Below are 20230 nucleotides of genomic sequence, written 5' to 3'. Positions count from 1 at the left end.
ACAAAATATATTTCTAACTAGAAAAACCAAACTTCTCACAAAGTATTATAATACTAATTTCCACTTATTACAAAACAGAATTTTTGCCCATATGACATTGCCTCTTGGACCCCATACATGACTTTAATTAAGATCTAACTTATTCATGACTATAATTCAGATCTAACAACCAGTCTAGTCAGATCAGGGTAATTAGTCCCAGAGGGCATTGTAAGAGAACTCAGTTTTCTTTTAATCTTTATATTTTGGCAAACAAGTTGGGGTACTAGAAGATCATTTGGAGAATTCTAAAATTTAGAGAACTCAGAGATAATCTAAATAATTTTTTAAAATAATCTTCTCAAGAATTCCCAAGCAAATTGGTTTGGGTTAATTTTTTACTGTGGCATAGAAGTGGACAATAAGGATGATTAACCAACACAAAGCTAATAAACTTTTAACAGCCTCATCCCAAGTTTATTAGGAAATTAATAGGCTAGAAGTTAACCCTTCCACAAGTTATGCCCTCTAGAATTACAACTTCTTTGAAAGTAGAATTACAACCTGCTTATGTATCTGCAGGACATATTTTTCCAGAATTTATTATATGAGATGAAAATAGATACTTGGGGGGAGGAGTGAAATTCCTTACTTTTCTGGCTTATTTTCCTCTCCTCTGGTTGATGATGCTTATCCTTTTTTTCTCAAAGAAGACCATGATATCAGGGATGTGATATCATGACAAGCAAATGAATTGAATTTGAATGAGGCCTCATTTTCTTCTCTGGAGTTATCTGGGTCCAGTGGATAGATATGAAAGACTGAAGATGGCTCTGTATGAGACAATCAGGCTTGAATGACTTGCCCAAGACCACACAGCTAGTAAGAATCAAGTGTCTGAAGCTGGATTTGAACTCAGGTCCTTCTGACTCCAAGGCCGGTGCTCTATTCACTGCCCTATGAGACATCATCAAATATGCTGTCAGAAACTTCCCTTTAAAGCATGTAGCTCATAAAACTCTTTGAAAGAGCAACAGGAGGGCAGCTAGGTGGCGCAGTGGATAAAGCACTGGCCCTGGAGTCAGGAGTACCTGGGTTGAAATCTGGTATCAGACATTTAATAATTACCTAGCTGTATGGCCTTGGGCAAGCCACTTAACCCCATTTGCCTTGCAAAAACCAAAAAAAAAAAAAAAAAAAAAAAAAAGAGCAACAGAAGAAACCACTGAGGATAAACTCTATTGGGTCTGAAACCTAAGCACTCTTCTAGACTCCTCATTCCCTCTTACCCCACTTACTCTATCAGTTGGAAAATCTTGCTGTTTCTAGTTTACAAGCTCTCTTGCATTTGACCACTTCTCTCTCCACTTACACAGCTACCATGTTAATTCAGTACCTCATTACTTCTTGTCTTGATTATTGCAACAAGTCTCCTGATTGGTCTCCCTGCCTCAGTCTCTCATCACACTAATCTATCCTACACATCGCAGCCAAAGTAATTTTCCTTAAATGCAGATCTGACCATGGGATTCCCCTACTCAAACAACTCCAGTGCCTTCCTATTTCCTCTAGAATAAAATCTAAATTCCTCTTTTTTTATCCCTTACAGTTCTACACTACTGAGGCCCAACCTAGTTTTCTGACCTTATTGGACATTATCCACCTAGACCTTTGCTCTGCAGCCTCACACAGCAATACTCCCCCAATGCCGTTGCATTGACTGGGATCCCCTATACCTGGGAGGCACTCTTTTCTCACCTCTACATCACCCCTCTTTTCTTTAAAGACACAGATAAAATATCATTTTCTATAAGATACCTCTACTGATCCTTCTAACTTCTAGTGCTCTTCCTCCCAAACCATCTTATATTTAATTTACATAAAGTTATATTTATACACGCTATGGTTATACTGTGTGAATATATGTATACATAAAATATATATAATGTTTGTACAATATGTATTATATATATATTATATAAGCATGTAAATATACATATATGTATTCTGGAGCAACTCAGTGGCACAGTGGATGGAGTGCTACCCTGAATTCAGGAAAACTCATCTTTCTCAGTTCAAACTTACTAGCTCTATGACCCTGGGCAAGTCATTTAACCCTGTTTGCCTCAGCTCCCACATCAGTAAAATGAGCTGGAAGAGAAAATAGCAAATCACAAGAGTATATTTGCCAAGAAAACCCCAAAATGGAATCATGAAGTCTTAGGGACTATTCTGTGTGGGAGCACTGTAAAATTATCTTCAGCTGGTGTCCTTGAGCACCTGAGTCTTGTTTTACTAAGTGCCACAGGAGTGGGAGTGGATTAGGGACTGGAGAGGTATTTAAGCAATGGTATTCAGTTCAATAAACGGAGACCTCAGAGATCTTGGAGACCTTGGTGTATAGGGAGAAGCTTGTTTTCCTTGTCTCCCTCTCCTCCAATGCTTGCCTGGGGAAGATTGAGGGAGTCCAGAAGTAGGACTGAACATAAGAGTCTAGACAGGGACTCAGTATGTTGGTGCTGGAACAGGGACAATAAAAGCAGAGTTATCTGAGTAAAGTCTGGTATAAGGATACAGCAGATTACAAGCAAGAGAACCAGGTGACATCCCAGAGCAGAGGACTCTGGAGAAAGTAACAGGCTGATTTGTTACTCAGGCTGATTTTAAACAAAGAGGTACAAAGCAAAAGTGAGAAGACAAATAAGCATTCAGAATTTAGGAACCAGTGAAAGTGGGAAAGCAAATGGTATTTAGCATTGAGGAGTCAGTCAGAAGTAGAGCCTCCAAGGCAGTGCAGCAGGAGACAAGAGTTTCTTCATGAACGGGATGCAGAGGACCTGCTTGCTGCTCCTTTTGGCCCCAGTTTCAGGCCTGACTGCATTATGTGCATTAAGCATGATCCAAATCCCTAAATCTTTGCTAACCCTAATGCAGAACCTGACACTGAAACAGACCCTGATGCTTACAACGAATTTCATGCCAGAAGACACAATGAGTTTCACTTTCCAGCCTACAGCCCCATGCACCTCAGTCATTGCTCCTTCAGCTGTGAATGGAACACTAATTGAGCTTCCTGTGTTGTGATCGAGGGTGGCACATGCTATTGGAGAGTTTATTATGGTGATGGCTACTGTTTACAAAATACAACTCCAAATTGTACTGTCAACATCTTAAGTAATTTCAAATGCTCTCTCTCATTCTCTGCCGTTCCCACCTTCTGCAGTGGAAGGGGGGAGGGAGAAGGGAATTCTTATTTTTTGGAACTTGTAAACTCAAACCCATGTCTCAAAAGTTTATTTTAGAAATCAAGGGACCCCCATGCCTTCTTAATGGTTTGGGGAGCAGAGGGGAGTTGAGTAATGACATTTTCCTTCTTTTCATTTCTTTTTTTTCTTTAAAGATTTTATTTATTTTGAGTTTTACAATTTTTCCCCTAATCTTACTTCCTTCCCCCCACCCCTCACCCCCTACAGAAGGCAATTTGCCAATCTTTACATTGTTTCCATGTTATGCATTGATTCAAATTGAGTGTGATGAGAGAGAAATCATATCCTTAAGAAGAAACATAAAGTATAAGAGATAACAAGATCAAACCTATCAGTTCTTTTTTTCTAAACTGAAGGAAATAGTCCTTGGATTTTGTTCAAACTCCATGGTTCTTTAACTGGATACAGATGGTATTCTCCATTGCAGACAGCCCAAAATCGTTGCACTGATGAAATGAGTGAGTCCATCAAGGTGATCATCACCCCCATGTTGCTATTAGGGTGTACAGTATTTTTCTGGTTCTGCTCATCTCATTCAGTATCAGTTCATGCAAATCCCTCCAGGCTTCCTTGAATTCCCATCCCTCCTGTTATCTAATAGAACAATAGTGTTCCATAACATGCATATACCAGTTTGCTAAGCCATTCCCCAATTAAAGGACATTTAATTGATTTCCAAATCTTTGCCACCACAAACAGGTTGCTATTTTTGTACAATTGATATTTTTACCCTTTTTCATCATCTCTTCAGGGTACAGATGCAGTAGTGGTATTGCTGGATCAAAGGGTAAGCACATTTTTGCACATGACATGACGGTATACCCAGAGAATCCCAAAAAATCATCTAAAAAGCTACTAGAAATGATTAGTAACTTTAGCAAAGTCACAAGATATAAAATAAAAACCTCATAAATCCTCAACATTTCTATATATACTAGCAAAATATAATAGAAAGAGCTAGAAAGAGAAATTCCATTCAAAGTAACCTCATACAATTTAAAATACCTGGGAGTCTACCTCCCAAGGCAGACTAAAAAACTTTTGGGAAAAAATTACAAAATGCTAATCACACAAACAAAATCAGTTTTAAATAACTGGGCAAACATCAACTGTTCATGCATAGGTTGAGCTAATATAATAAAAATGACAATTCTACCAAAACTAAACTACTTGTTTATTGCCCTACTAATCAAAATTACAAAAAAAAATTGCTCTAATGAGTTAGGAAAAGTTGTAAGCAAATTCATATGGAGAAATAAAAAGTTAAGAATTTCCAGGGATTCATTGAAAAAGTGCAAAAGAAGGTGACTTAGCCCTACCTGATCTAAAATTATATTATAAAACATCAGTCATCAAAATTGTCTGGTATTGGCTAAGAAATAGAGTGGAAGATCAGTGGAATAGACTAGGTGCAATAGCAAGAAATGATTATAGTAATCTACTATTTGATAAACCTAAGGAGTCCAACTATTGGGATAAAAACTCTCTCTTCAATAAAAACTCCTGGGAAAATTGGAAGTTAGTATAGAAGAAACTTAGATTAGACCAACACCTCACATCCTATACCAAGATAAGATCAAAATGGATACAGGATTTATACATAAAAAACAAAATTATAAGCAAGCTAGAAGATCAAGAAATAGTTTACCTGTCAGATCTATGGAAAGGGAAACAGTTTATGACCAAAGAAGAGATGGAGAACATCATTAAAAACCAACTAGATAATTTTGATTACATTAAATTAAAAACTTTTGCATAGACAAAAACCACTGTAACCAAGATCAAAAGAAATGTAGCAAATTGGGAAAAAAGTTTTACAACTAGTATTTCTGACAAAGGACTCATTTCTAAAATATACAGAGGACTGAGTCAAATTTTCAAAAAAAACTAGCCATTCCCCAATTGACAAATGGTCAAAGGATATGCAAAGGCAATTTACAGATGAGAAAATCAAGCCATTCATAGTCATATGAAAAATTGCTCTAAATCATTATTTATTAGAGAAATGCAAATTAAAGCTTCTCTTATATGCCACCTCATACCTCTCAGACTGGCCAATATGATCGGAAAGGACAATGATCAATGTTGGAAATCTAGGACATTAATACATTGGTGGAGCTGTGAACTCATCCAACCTTTCTGGAGAGCAATTTGGAATCATGCCCAAAGGGCAACAAAAATGTGCATACCCTTTGATCCAGCAATACCACTACTGAGTTTATACCTTGAAGAGATGATGAAAAAGGGTAAAACCGGCACTTCTACAAAAAATATTCATAGCAGCCCTGTTTGTGGTGGGAAAGAATTGGAAATTAAGTGAATATCCTTCATTTGGTGAATGGCTTAAGAAACTGTGTTATATGTATGTCATAAAACACTATTGTTCTATTAGAAACCAGGAGGGATGGGAATTTAGAGAAGCTTGGAAGGATTTACATGAACTAATGCTGAATGAGATGAGCAGAACAAAAAAAAACATTGTATACCCTAACAGCAACATGGGGGTGATGTTCAACCTTGATGGACTTGCTCATTCCATCAGTGCAACAACCAAGGACAATTTTGGGTTGTCTGCAATGGAGAATACCATTTGTATCCAGAGAAAGAATTGTGGACTTTGAACAAAGACCAAAGACTATTACTTTCAATTTAGAAAAAAAAAAAACTCATCTTATTATGTAATTTTGCTATCTCTTGTACTTTATTTTTCTTCCTAAAGGATATGATTTCTCTCTCATTACATTCAACTGAGTTCAATGTATACCATGGGAAAAATATAAAGACTAACAGAATGCCTTTTGTGGGGGGGAAGTTGTGAGGGAAGTTAGAATGGGGGAATTGTTGTAAAGCTCACAATAAATAAAAATCTTTCAAAAAAAAGATAAAATGGAAAGAAGATTTTTGTCTGGGATTGGAAATTTATATTTTATCTTTTGAATGAAACCTGTGCTTATGGCTAATATTTGGGGGGTGTCTACATAATTATCAATAAATAGGATGCTTTTGCATCTCTCCACTAGCCTGGAGAGGTGGGAAAATTTTTCTTTATTTTGAGATTTTGGTGCTGGCCAGGGGGTCCAACAATCTCATTTTGATATGTTTGAGACACAAAATACTTGTTTTCTGTGATTGTGTTAGTGTCTAATCTCTGAAATCGTTAGGTAAAGGTAAAAGTTTGTACTTTTAGTTTGGATTTTGAATTTGATTGCTTTGAAAGGTTTTTTGTTGGCCAAAGAAAAAACTTTGTAATCTTTGTTAGTTAGGGATAAAATATATTTCAAGGAATTTGGGAATATTGGTTTTTACTATTGTTTTATTGACATTTGTTTATAATATTTTTGAACTTTCATTTACTACTTATGTGGCATTCATTATGTAATAATTTCACTTCAAAAAAAAAAACAAGAAGGGGGATATGTTAGGGACTGTTATGTGTGGGAGCACTGTAAATTATCTTCATCTGGTGTCCTTGACACCAAATTGCTCTCCAGTATTATTTTACTAAGTGCCATGGGAGTGGGAATTGATTAGGGACTGGGGAGGTATTTAAGCACTGGTATTTGGTTCAATAAACAGAGACTGTGGAGACCTTGGTGTAGGGAGAAGCTTGTCTTCTTTGTCTTCCTTATCTACTGCCCCTCCAATGCTTGTCTGGGGAAGATTGAGTGAATTCAGAAGTGGGACTCAACATAAGAGTCCAAACAGGGACTCAGCAATGAAGAGTCAGACATGACTGAAATGACTGAACAACAAAATATAATATGTATGTATATATATATATAATATATATATAATACTTTTGTACTATATGTTAGAATTAGAATTTTCAGTTAGAATTTTTCACTTCCTTATGAGTAAGAATTACTTCATTATTTGTACTTATAGCCTCAACACCTACTACACAACAAGTTCTTAATAGACACTTGTTGGTCAATTAAAGAAAAATAAATTACACTCTTCCAGGATTAACCACCCCTCAAGTCTCCTGCTATAGTAACTATCACCTGCCATAATATTCCTGTACCTGTACTTCCCACAGATGGTACCCAACTTCCTCCCCCATAGCTCTGAGTCAATTGTGTTGGTCACCACTGTAGAGATCTCCCCCATTCTCAGCAGGAAGTTCTTATTTTTTTCTACATCTTTCAGTTGATAGTTCTCCCCAGTAGTGGTGCTCTTCAGTCTCACCTCAGAGAGCCATCGCTTAGCGATGGGGTATCCTGTAATGTTCTTTATTCTTGATTGAAAACTTTATATCTCCTGATGTCAAGCTCTAAAGCAATAATCTCTTTCTATTTTTCTTCTTTTTTTCCTGTTGATCTTTGGCTTCCAGGAAGCTTACCTAAGTTTCAAGAACACACTACCACTCTGACTTTCCAAGCAGTTCTCTATCCCAATTCCAAACTGGATCAAGATGAATTCAATAATCTGATTTTTCACTCTCTTAGGATATGAACCATATGCCTTCCCCCTACATCAATACTTCCATCAGATAAACAATCTTGAAAGACTTTTAGATTCCTTTATTTCTCCCTTACTCAGTTATCTTCAATTCAAAGAATCTCTTAAAATGTGTCAAGGCAATTTCTGGAACATTCAGATTGGAAAGATAGGAGGAGGGGCACTGCTGACTAAGGAGAAGGGAATCATACTATTCCATTACATTTGCTTTCCCCTTAGTGAATATGAAATACTACAGTGTGTAAAAATTTTTAATTTAGGCAAAGAAACTTCAAAAAACTTGCTTTATTGCAATATACTTTGTTAGATACTAGAGATAAAATGAGATGAGTCTCCGGGTTCTTACAATCTAATGGGTGTGCTAGGTGAATGAGCAGGTAAACTAATTAATTTAATGCAGCTTATAACATGATTTATTAAAAAGGAGACATCAAGGGGCAGCTAGGTTGTGCAATGAATAGAGCACCAGATCTGGAGTCAAGAAGATCTGAGTTTAAATCTGACCTCAGACACTTAATAATTGCATAGCAGTGTGACCTTGGGCAAATCACTTTATCCCATTGCCTTGCATAAAATATTTTTTTTTAAAAAAGGAGATATCAAACCAATAGTCATAAGTTGGAGGAAGAAATCTTCTCAAACCAAGAAAATCAAAGAAATTTTCAATGGGAAATCTGAAAATCATAGAATGGAACCATTAGACAGGAACACAGTGACCATGTAGGTTAACAACCTACACTAAATGAACCCCCATTATAACATATCCAATAAGGGCCACTCAGTCTCTGCTTGAAGATTCCCAAGCCATGTGATAAGGGGGAATCCACAGTTTCTCAAAGTTATGAATTCCACTTTTGGAATGGTCTTATTGCTAGGAAATTTTTCCTAACATCAATCCTAAATTTGTCATTTTTCAGTTTCCACCCATTGCTCTTAGTTTTGCCTTCTGGGATCAAACAGAAAGTATCTTAATGCATGATTCTTCAAACCCCTATATGCAGCTATGATATCCCTCTCCCCAGACTTCTCTTCTCAAGGGCAAACTAAAGTTAATACAGTTAATTAAATAGTTTATTATTTCACCTCTTTCTTCATTCATCATCAACTTACTGTAGAATAATAACTCAATTATATAGCCCTTCACTTACAACACTTTTTTCTCACAAGCTAGGTAATGCAGATATTAATATCTTCATTTCATTCAAGAAGAAACTGAGTCTGAGGGAAGTAAAGTTAGTTGTCCAACTGATAGGTGATAGTACTGTGCCTCAAATCCACTATACCACATTGTCCATACTTACTCTCCCTTCTGTAACCATCTTCAGCAATATGGTGTTTTGGAACTATCATCATCTGTTTTCTATCCCCTTCCCCATCCCCTCACATATATTTGTTTTCACCCACCCCACACACATGTACATATAACACTAGTTTCACAACCATACTAAATCCTAGATCCAATGCACTCAACACTTCAAGGTTATTTAGACTTTATTCTTTTCCATTGGTACCATAACACCTGGTATGTCCCGATTCTGCCTAATTTAATATGTTCATGGCATTTAACTGAAAATAATTTTTAAGTTTCGGAATCAGCCTCCTACAATTGGCTGTGTGATGCTAAGTTTGTACTAGGTGATAACTAATTAGACACAATCCCTAAGTATTTCCAAGAGAATGACTTAAGCACTAACTAGTTAACCCAAGAGATGTCCCTCTGGTAGAGCCATGGTAACTATAACTAAACCTTGGAAGGAAGAAAGAACTTCATTTCAAAGCATATCTAGCTCATTGAACTACAAACCAGAAGGACTAGTTTTCTTAATTTCACTTATACTTTTCTTTTTTCCTCATCTATAATAATGGGGATAAATAGCACTATAGTGAGGCTTAGAGAGAAGAAATGAATTTCCAAGAGGAAATTTCCAAGAGGCTTTCTTGGGGTTCATTGAACATAATTTTGGAATACCTTGGGCATCTTTGTGTCTCAGATTCTTCATTTCTAAACTTAGGGATTTCCAAGGTCCCTTCCAGTTCTAAACATATGGTCCTAAATCTTCAATGAAAGGCTGGCATAGTTGAAAGAACATTGGAGGCAGCAGATTTAGGTTTGTGTCTCAATGTTATCATTTCCCAGCTTTTTGACTTTGTGCAAAGTCACTTCACCACAGTGAACTTCAAAATTCTTATGTGTAATACAAGGAGGTTTTACTAATTGATCTCAGAGTTCTCTTCTACCTAATAAAAAATTCATCAATCATAGATTTATACATCAATAAATATTTTCCTTTCCCCATTTATGTTTTTATAGACCTCTTTCCCACCCCACAAATCTAAAATCTGTGGAAATAAATAATTGAAGTGGGTGTATCTAGATAGCATAGTTAGAAAGAAATCCCAGATCTGGTGACTACTTGCTATGCAGTATGGATGAAGTATTTTCCTTGGGTCTAATATCCGCATCTGTAAAATGAAGGTTTTATATTCTAAGAATTCCAAGTTTCCTTCACTAGAAGGTTATCCTGGTAAATGTTAGACAACCAGCTCTCTGAAAATGTAGGACATACTTTTGTTATCATTCAGATTTTCTCCATCACTTTCTTACATCTAGACAAACAAAACTATAAATCAGTCCCTCATTCATAATATTTGCTTATTTCCCAGGAGTAAAAGCTCACACTGAAAATATAAAAATTGGGTCTTATGACCAAGGTTGAATTGGCTCAAGCACACCCTACTTCTAGTTTTAAATCTATGATTCATAATCCTAGTTCCCATATAAGAGATAAAAGACCCCAATAGGGCCTAATTATATGATAGACTTAGCCATCAGGTAGTCCCCCTTCTATGGTCCCAAAGGACAATAATATAATAAGAATCCCTCTTTGAAAGATAAATCAAATACACTCCAGAGAGAGAGAGAGAGAGAGAGAGAGAGAGAGAGAGAGAGAGAGAGAGAGAGAGATAACATACAATATTAGAGTACTGTCCACATTGTCTGCCATATGAAGCCCTATATACTGCTCTATCCTATAGAACATATAGGGAAATAAATTCTTCTCTGATACTTATTCTAACAGTTGCTGAGACAGGTAAAGTGAAAAAGCAGATGTGATCAGGATAAAGGAAATTCTACATTTCATGGATGACTGATGGAATAAGTCAGGTTCTTTGAAAGTACATCTGATAGTCTTATTACAAAGGGAAGAAGTCCTGTCATTCAACCCATATACTAGGCTGTCCACAGTAAAGAAGCAATTTGCCACAAGAAGCAGTTAGGTAATATGATTAGATTGCTGTTAGAAAGAGAACAAAGATCTTGCTAGATTAAGTTGCTTTTAAGAAAAAAAAAAAGCAGGTTCCTGGAAATTTTTAGACTAGTCATTGATCATCAATGAGGTCATGCCAGAGAAAGAGCTAAGAGTGCCTATGCCTGAGGGCCAAGTTCCCAAATTAACAGAAGCAAATTAGTTAGCCTGGGTCTCCTTTTCCTTTTCCTCTAAAGAATGTTCTATTTAAAAGGGCAGAAATGGGGACATGGCAACTGGAGCTTTTACACCGCCCTCTTCTACCTGGCCTCACTTATAACCCTCATTGGTAGAGGGAAAACTTTAAGGGTCAAAAGGATGGAGTTAGGAGAATGTCAGGTACCTATACAATACTCACAATACAGGAAAAGTTCAGGAAAAGAAGAAAATGCTTAGTCTTAGGGTCTAGAAATATCTCCCAGTCCTGCTTCAGCTTCTCACTTCAAAACACTCTGGGGATAGGTCATTCAATCAATCAGTCAATAAGCATTGAGTGTTTACTGAATGCTAGAGGCTTAGTTAAGTGTAGGGATTCAAAGAATAGAGAAATTTATGTATTTTTACCATCCCAGTGTTGACAGGTAATCCAGGGAATTCCTGGATATATGATATATATAATGCAAATAAAAAAAACCCAAGATATTTCCTGATTTCAAGGAGTTCACATAAAAGTTCGCATTAGAGAACACTCATTGTAGGTAGGATTCAGATACTAGATAGAGGGAAAGGCCCTGCAATCCTTAAGGTGAAGTGATAAAGAGAATGGTAATGTGTATATTTTTTGAGGTGATTGGGGTTGAACTCCAGGGTTGGTCCTCTATCCATTGCCCCACCTAATTGTCCCTACAAAGCATCTTTAATGTAATTTCTATTGATTTAATTATATCTGTTTTCTGATGCTAAATCATTCAATGGAGACAAGAATCTTAGTGGTGAAAATTTTCTATTCTGAATCTTGGATAGTTTTGTATGGCTAAGTTCTGAGGACTGCAGTACCCCCATAGGCAATTGCCAAGTTATGACTCTTCAGAAATAATTTTTGTCTCTAAGAGCAAGGTTAGAAGCAAAGTCAGTGGCATGGAGGCAGGAAGTACTCCTTTTCTAGGGACTATGAGGCTCACCTGCCCATTGGTGGCAGTTGGCTAATAATTAGTATTGAAGGTGACTCAATAGAGTTTGCTCCATTGGGTGTTGGTTTCATTCATTTCTTCTATTTGAAGAAGAAGAGTTCTAGGGAGAGGAGGTGTAGGGGAAAACCTAAGAACTCAAATAGGTTTCTGACTATGAGTCAGAACTGGGCTTGTTGTCAATAAGATTGCCACATTTGAATTTTAGACTTTGATGAATTTAGACTTTTCCGAGTTCTATTTGACTCACTTTAGGGACAACCACTTCATGCCCCTCAATTTCATCTTTTGTACAAAGAGTAGTTCAGAATAAAATTATCTCTAAGATCCCTTCCCAGTCTAAGACTGTGACAAGGTCACTGGACTTGGAGTCAGGCATATCTCCTTTTGAATTCTGCTTTCAACACTTAAGAACTGTGTCACAGTGGGTCATTCAGTAAAACTCTTGGAACATCAGTTTTCTTAAGTGTAAAATGAGGATAATAATATTTTTATCATCAGGTTGCTGGAAGGAATATATGAATTAATGTATGCAAAGTGCTTTACAAATTTTAAAGTTGTGTATAGAATATGAACCATTATTATTACTAATAAATCATTTTGAGAAGCAGATGATATAGTAGCTAGTGAACTTCCTCAGAATCAGAAACCCAGAAACACCTGGATTTAAGTTCAAACATCAAAACTTATTAACTTTGTGAACCTGGGCAAATAACTTACTGTCTTAGGAGCCTGGGAGAATAGTTGAAGTTCTACAATGGTGAAAAGAGTTTCTTCGATGAATTTCTCTATTCAAATGACATCATAGATCCAGGGAAAAACAACAAAAAAAAGCCAAGATGCTCTTGCCCACATAAAATTCTATATCAGGTGATTAAACAACTTGTCTTAGAGGATCTTAAGAAATGCTTCTTTGACTCTGAAACTGGTATAATTAAAAAGAGTTAATTATTCATTAGCTAGGCTAACAAACTCCACCAGATTGTGTTAATCATTTGGAGATTATAGTCAATACTAAAATTCCAAGTTTAAAAAAGGAAGTGAAATGATTTGGCATCTCACTTGCTGAAAATAAAGAGAGGTCATAAAAGGGCACCATATTTTAGATGAAACTGCAAGGTATTATTATCATTCTTTTGGAAAGAAAAAGAGCAAGAAAAAATGACCAGTCTCTCAAATCTTGAATCATAGAATGAGAAAAGATCCTGGTAAGGAATAATTTTTTTTTCAATGAAGCATAGAATATTGCAGCAACTGGTGCTTCATAATGAGAGTTTTTGAAGGTCAAGTATAGATAGATCTGGTAAATTGTAGAGAGAATGGTAAAAAGAAAACTCTGAGAGATCCTAATAAACTGGGGAATATGAGTCTGAGAACATATACTTCTGTTGTTCATGGATCAGGCTAAGCAAAGGTCAGAGGGGTTCTTCATAAGAAGTTGGGCTTTGAAGTGATGAATTATTTCAGTCATAGATCCCCATCAACTGAACTACAAAGAATGTAGAGGTTATGAGAGAAAGTACACATAATGAATTTAAAGCTGATTAATGTTGCTTCAGAGTAAAAGACATTTACCTCTGCTTCCCTCTTGTAGGAAAATGACTTGTATGAGTGAGACTTCAATAATAGTCACTTTATGGATTTAAAATAACATAGAGGAGCAGTGAGGTGATGCAGTGGATAGAACACTGGTCCTGAAATCAGGAGAACCTGAGTTCAAAACTGACCTCAGACAATAATTACCTTAGACAAGTCATTTAACCCCATTGTCTTGCAAAGTAAATAAATAAATAAAGCATAAAATAAAATAAAATTACATAGAATGGGCATCATCTAGACATCAAAGAAACAGAAGAGCTTATATTTCAAGCTAGAAGAAATTTGGAAATCATTGAATCCAACCTCCTCATTTTATAGAAAATATATTAAATGCACTCAAGTATAAGACCTCAAAACTTTTTTTTGCTATTTTGCATCTTATTTTTGTTTCTATTTTAAGTTATCCATTTTTACAATTAATTTAATTAAATCAATGAATTTTTTGCTGTATATTAAGAAAAATTATATTCCTTTTGATTGTTCATTTGATTAAAAAAGTTTTAAAAATTAAATCTTCCATGTACACATATGTAATAGAAAGCCTGTCTATCAGGGTCCTCTCCCCACCCCCATCCCAATCCCAACTTTGACCACTACCACCTTTTTATCTGGACTAGTTTTTCCTAACACTGGTTACATAGGCTATGGTTTTTTCCCCCTCAAAAGGCAATGAAACTGATATGGAGACTTAATTAGCTCAGAGAACTAAGACTCAGGTTATTATAGGTCTCCAGAACAGAAAAGGCAAGGGTTGCTACCTGAGGCTTCTGAGTAGTAGAGCAGCAGGATGATCAAAAGAAAACAGTGCTCTACTGAATCTTTGCTAAGTGCCCTTCCTTTACTAAGGTTAATTAAACCTTTTTTGCTAAAGTTTTGATAGACTACTTCCATCTTGTTTCATTCCAATCTTGAACTTGAGCTCCTGGACTGGCCTAGTCAGCCAGGTCTACTCAAACATATACCTGTATGCTCATAGGATTTTTAGATCAAGAGAACCTTAGAGGTCTAATCATCTCATTTTAGAGATGAGAAAATTGATGTTCAGGTTCAGGAAATAATTGGCCCAGGGTCACACAATAATAAAGTTAGGACTAGATATTTATCGCCTAACTCCTACTCAATAATCCTCCACTCTTAGGATGTAAGACTTGAACTAATTGTTCTAGAACTCTCTGCAGGGAGGTCAGCATCAAGTGGAAAAAGATCTAACTCCTTTCCTCTGACCAAATACATTTCTTACTTACCTACTTATATTTGATAAAATGTAAATATTATATGGAAAATGTCTTTGATAAAATGTGAATATTATATGGAAAAAATAAAATATGCTACTATCAACTAATCACATTTCAGTTGAAACACCCAAGCCATCTCAAATATCAGGGTCCAAAGGAAACAGAACTTTATAAATTTTATGGTAGAGGAAAGGGGCAAGGCAGTAACATAAGATGACACAATGGGAAGACTGAGACCTGAGAGACAACATAAGAAAGATGAGCTGTTTGGTGAACATGTATTGATTTGGGGGCTGGGGGAAAGAGAAGATTTTTGGAAAGAAGGAATAGAAGGGAGGTGATGCTAAGAGGAAGGAGAGAGATTCAGAAAGTAGAATGTAGACATGATGAAGATATTTGTTCTACTATCCTCCCAATTTTATCGTAGCAGGTTCTACTGCTTATAATTTAATGTACCTGAGGACAATTCACTTTAAACTTCAGCTTCCTCATTTGTAAAATTAAGAAATTAAGCCAGATGGCCTGTGAAGTCCTTTTTAGCTCTAAATGAATGAGCTTTTTCTCTTAATGAGAATGTTTTTTCTCTTAATTCTAGTCTTTGGGTCAGCTAAAAATATTTTGTAAGGTTTAATTCCCTGAACTTGGAAGCTGGTCCCTCACTTTGGCTCCTTTATAAATTATCTAAAAATCTTTGTGCCTGTTAATAAGTAGGATCTTAACATGCTGGTGTTGTAGTGACAAAAAATGAGAGTTAAAGCAAGGAGCAAGAGACTTCAGGAGACTTATTTGGTTATGCAGACTCAGTCTTTTAAACAAGAGAATGTGTGAAGTGATGTGATATTCAAACAGTCAACTCTAAATAGTATTTTCACTTTAAAGTCTGTCTTTTTCAACTTCTGGTACTACCATGAAGCAAAGAGACCACTATCAACCTTGGATTTCCCAACACATTCTAATCAGTGGTAAAAGTTGAAAAGGCAGCAAAAACGTTTCTTCTAACGTGAGACAAATATGACAAATATATCGTTTGAACAATTATGCTTTGAATGATCCTTTTTCCCTGAAGGTCTAAAACTGGCTAGAAACATTAGGAGAAATTCCAGATTTTACCTCATTACCATTAAAACACACACACACACACACACACTCACAAACACACAGACTGTTTGCATTGTAAAGACCTATAGAAGAACAGGAGGTTATAAGAGGAGCTGGTGCATTGGAAGCCAATAAATTTTTGCAGGTAGCAGAGCTCTCCTGTGTATGCAGATGTTCAGATGGAAAAAGGTACCCCTGGGAATTGAGGATTAAACTAGAGACAGCTTTGCAGTGCTTGTTTATGTGAGGATGCATTTTCATTATGATTTACTAGGTGGCAGTATGGTCTTAAAAATGTTTATCCAAGTAAATGTTCTCCCCCCCCCTTCCCCCCCCAGTCTTCCTATGATGCCTGTACTTCATTCATTTCTTATTCCCTTTTCTTGTTTCATTTCCTCAGTCTTTCACTGTAATTCCATGTCTGCCCTTCCATTTTCATACCAAAAAGATCTACTTGACAGTTCAAGGGGAAAGTGCAAGGTGCCTTAGAGTATCAAAAGAGAAATGACAAAACCAGTCCACAAAATGAGCTTCATCTAGGCTCTGGTCTATCGCCAGCTCTTCAATGGTGAACAGCATATATATTCATTCCCTTCATGTCTAGAATTCTCTTTCTTCTTTTTTCTTGCAATTCTAGGGGAAAAAATCATTTTGATTCAACCTTCATAATACCCTTAAACTAGACTATTAAAAGAGCTTCCTAAAACCACATATTTACCTTTAGTCTTATACTACAGTAATTAACACTGCATATCAATCCAGGTGAATTTTCCAAATGTACAACCCTGGTTATGCCCTTCACCTGCTAAAAATTTTTCAAAAGCTCCTTACCACTTAAAGAATAAAGCCACCAGATTCTGCCAATCTACATCTCTTCTAATCTAATCTCTCACAATTTCCTTTTAACATAATCTATACCAACTAAAAATCAACACTCACCATTACATTAATATGTCATACCCACACTTTCCCATCTATGGACCTCTGTCCCTATGTCTTGAATTTCCCCTTCTTACCACATCTCCCCCAGTACACATACAAACATAAACACACACACACACACACACACACACACACACACACACACGCTTTATATTTTCCACTGAAATTCCATTGGTATTTCATGGATCAGCTCAGATGCCATCTATTCCTTATGGTGCTTTTACTAAGCACCATAATCAAAAAGGCTTTCTTTTTATGCAGTCTTAGAGTACTTCTTTTCAGTAACATTTTTTTATCACAAATGCTTGTATATACTCTTTCTTCCTTACTAAATTAAGTGTGTTATTTGTAGGAAAAACTATATGTTATTTATTTTGCAGTGAACATACTCTGGCATTTCTAGGAATAAAGCTGAACCCATCATTCTTTTGCATCTCTTTGTTGTCATTCAGTCATTTCTAGTCATGTCTTACTCTTTGTGGCCCCATCTGGAGTTTTCTTGGCAACAATACTGGAGTGACTTGGCATTTTCTTCTCCAACTCATTTTATAGATGAGTAAATTGAGGCAAACAGGATTAAATGACTTGCCAGGCTCACACAGTTATTGATTATCTGAGGCCAGACTTGAACTCAAGAAGATGATTCTTTCTGACTCCAAGTCAAATGCTCTCTCCACTGCCTCACCATGTGGATCTTCATATCTCTTGACAATCCCATTGACAAGATATAAATTCTTGTTCTGAGTGCTCATTCTCCCACTGATGAGACCTTTGTTCTGATCATTGACTCAACCCATAATTAACTGATGAATCTGAGGTAAATATGATTCAGAAGAAGTTTATAATGAACAGTATGAACCAGGTTTCCTAGAGAGAGAGAGAGGACTGAGTATCTATATGTATTCTCTAAGTATCTAGAAACCCTCTTCAAAAGGGAAACACTACCACAAGACGAAGATGCAAATTAACAGGGAAACACAACTGATAGGAAATTAAAGCCAAAAGCTGAAACAAGGACATGGAAGATCAGTATATTTACCTGACTCCCAGAAGCCCATTGTATGAAAGATATGTTAAGAAGATGCTACTCTATTCTAAAAGCCATTGCATGAAAAGACAACCTAGAAATATCCTTTTACTGTGATTTATTTGGGTTGTGCAGGTCCTGAAGGAAAATGAAATCTACAAGAAGGGAAAGGGTTACTTAATTTCTCAAAACCTTCAATTCTTTCCTAACTTCTCGAAGTTGGATAAGTGAGAGACTCCGGATAGTCAGAATAATACCATAAATCAAAATATCATCATATAAGCAATGAATAGGTGTGACCAAGTCAGTCCCTTCTTTGAAAAGCTCCATTACCTTGCAATTGCCTCCGGGATAAAATATAAACTACTGCTTTTGTTAAAGTCCTTCATAACCTGAATCCTTTATTCTCCAGATAGATTGTGTTTTTTCCCCTAGAACTCTATAAATTGATTATCTATTAATGTAAATAGTGCTAGACCTGAAGCCAAAAAAAGAAAAAAGAAAAAACTAACCTCAAACACATGGTAACAGGGCAAGTCATTTAACATATATTTGCCAGGGGTTTCTCATCTGTAAAATCAGGATCATAACAATATCTTAGAATGATTGTGAGGATCAAATGACATAATAATCATACAGTATTTTGCACACTGCCTGGCCCATAGTAAGCATTATATATGTTAGTTGTTATGATTATTATTATTATTATTACATTCATCATCATCATTATCATTATTTGTTCCTCCCAATATGCAACACTCTATCTCCATGCATGGAGAACAAGCTATTATCCATACCTGGAAAACTTTCTTTCCTCACACATCTGCCTTGAAGAATGGCCTTCAAGGACCAGCTTTTATTTACTATCTTTCTCAAAAGACAATACTAATCCTCTAGTTGCTAGTGCCTTCCTCATCCAGAAATCACTCTAAATAAATTATATGTATATGTATATATATATATATATATATATACATATATATATATGTTCTCTGAATTCTTCTGAATCTAATAGACTAAAATCTAATTCTTAAAAATATATCCAAGACTTCCCCATCTCTAAACTCTGCCCCCATCCTGATAACCTACCATCTCTTCAAGTTAGTTTATATTTCCCTTCCATTTCATAAACTGACTTCATGTTCACACATAAACACATATGTGTTGTAGATACATATGCATGTTTATATATTACATCTATGTAGCTGTCTATTATATAATATGTATGTTTCAGTTTAACAAATATTTTCATTTTTTTAAACATTTTTATTTAAAATTTTGAGTTCCAAATTCTATCCCTCCCTACCTGTTTCCCTCCACTTCCTTCTTCCTGAGACAATAAGCAGTGAGATATAAGTTTATACGTGTGCAATTATGTAAAACATTTCCAAGTTATTCTTTTTGTATAAGAAGACTCAAATAAAAAAATGAAGGAATGAAAGTGAAAAACAACATACTTCAATCTTTATTCAATCAATATCAGTTCTTTCTCTGGAAGTAGAGAGTATGCTTCATTTTAGTCTTTTGGGATTTTCTTAGATAATTATTTTGTTGAAAATATCTAAGTCATTCACAGTTCTTCATCAAACAATATTCCTGTTGCTATGGGGCATCTAGCTGCCCCATAAATGACCAATGATAAAAATAAGAAAGAAGAGGAGCAGCTAGGTGGCGCAGTGGATAAAGCACTGGCCCTGGAGTCAGGAATACCTGAGTTCAAATCCGGCCTCAGATACTTAATAATTACCTAGCTGTGTGGCCTTGGGCAAGCCACTTAACTCCATTTCCTTTCAAAAAAATTTTAAAAAATATTCCTGTTGTCTGTGTATATTGTTCCCCTGGTTCTATTGACTTTACTCAGCATAATCTCATATATATATATATATATCTTTCCAGGTTTTTCTGAAATCCTCCTGCTTATCATTTCTTATAGTATATCAATATTCCTTTATAATCATATTCCATAATTGCTATGCATTCCATGGTTTTCAATTTTTAGTCAACACATAAAAAGAACTGTCATGAATATTTTTGTACAGATAGGTCCTTTCCTCTTTTTTTGGATGTCTTGGAGATATAGACCTAGTAATGGAATTGCTGGATCAAAGAGTACACACAGATTTATAGCATAGGTTCAAATTGATTTCCAAAATGGTTGGATCAGTTCACAACTCTATCAAAAACATCC

The sequence above is a fragment of the Macrotis lagotis genome, chromosome 1, assembly GCF_037893015.1.
Source record: "Macrotis lagotis isolate mMagLag1 chromosome 1, bilby.v1.9.chrom.fasta, whole genome shotgun sequence".
NCBI classification, from domain to species: domain Eukaryota; kingdom Metazoa; phylum Chordata; class Mammalia; order Peramelemorphia; family Peramelidae; genus Macrotis; species Macrotis lagotis.
The sequence above is the reverse complement of the archived record's forward strand: the minus strand, read 5'-3'. Positions refer to the sequence as shown.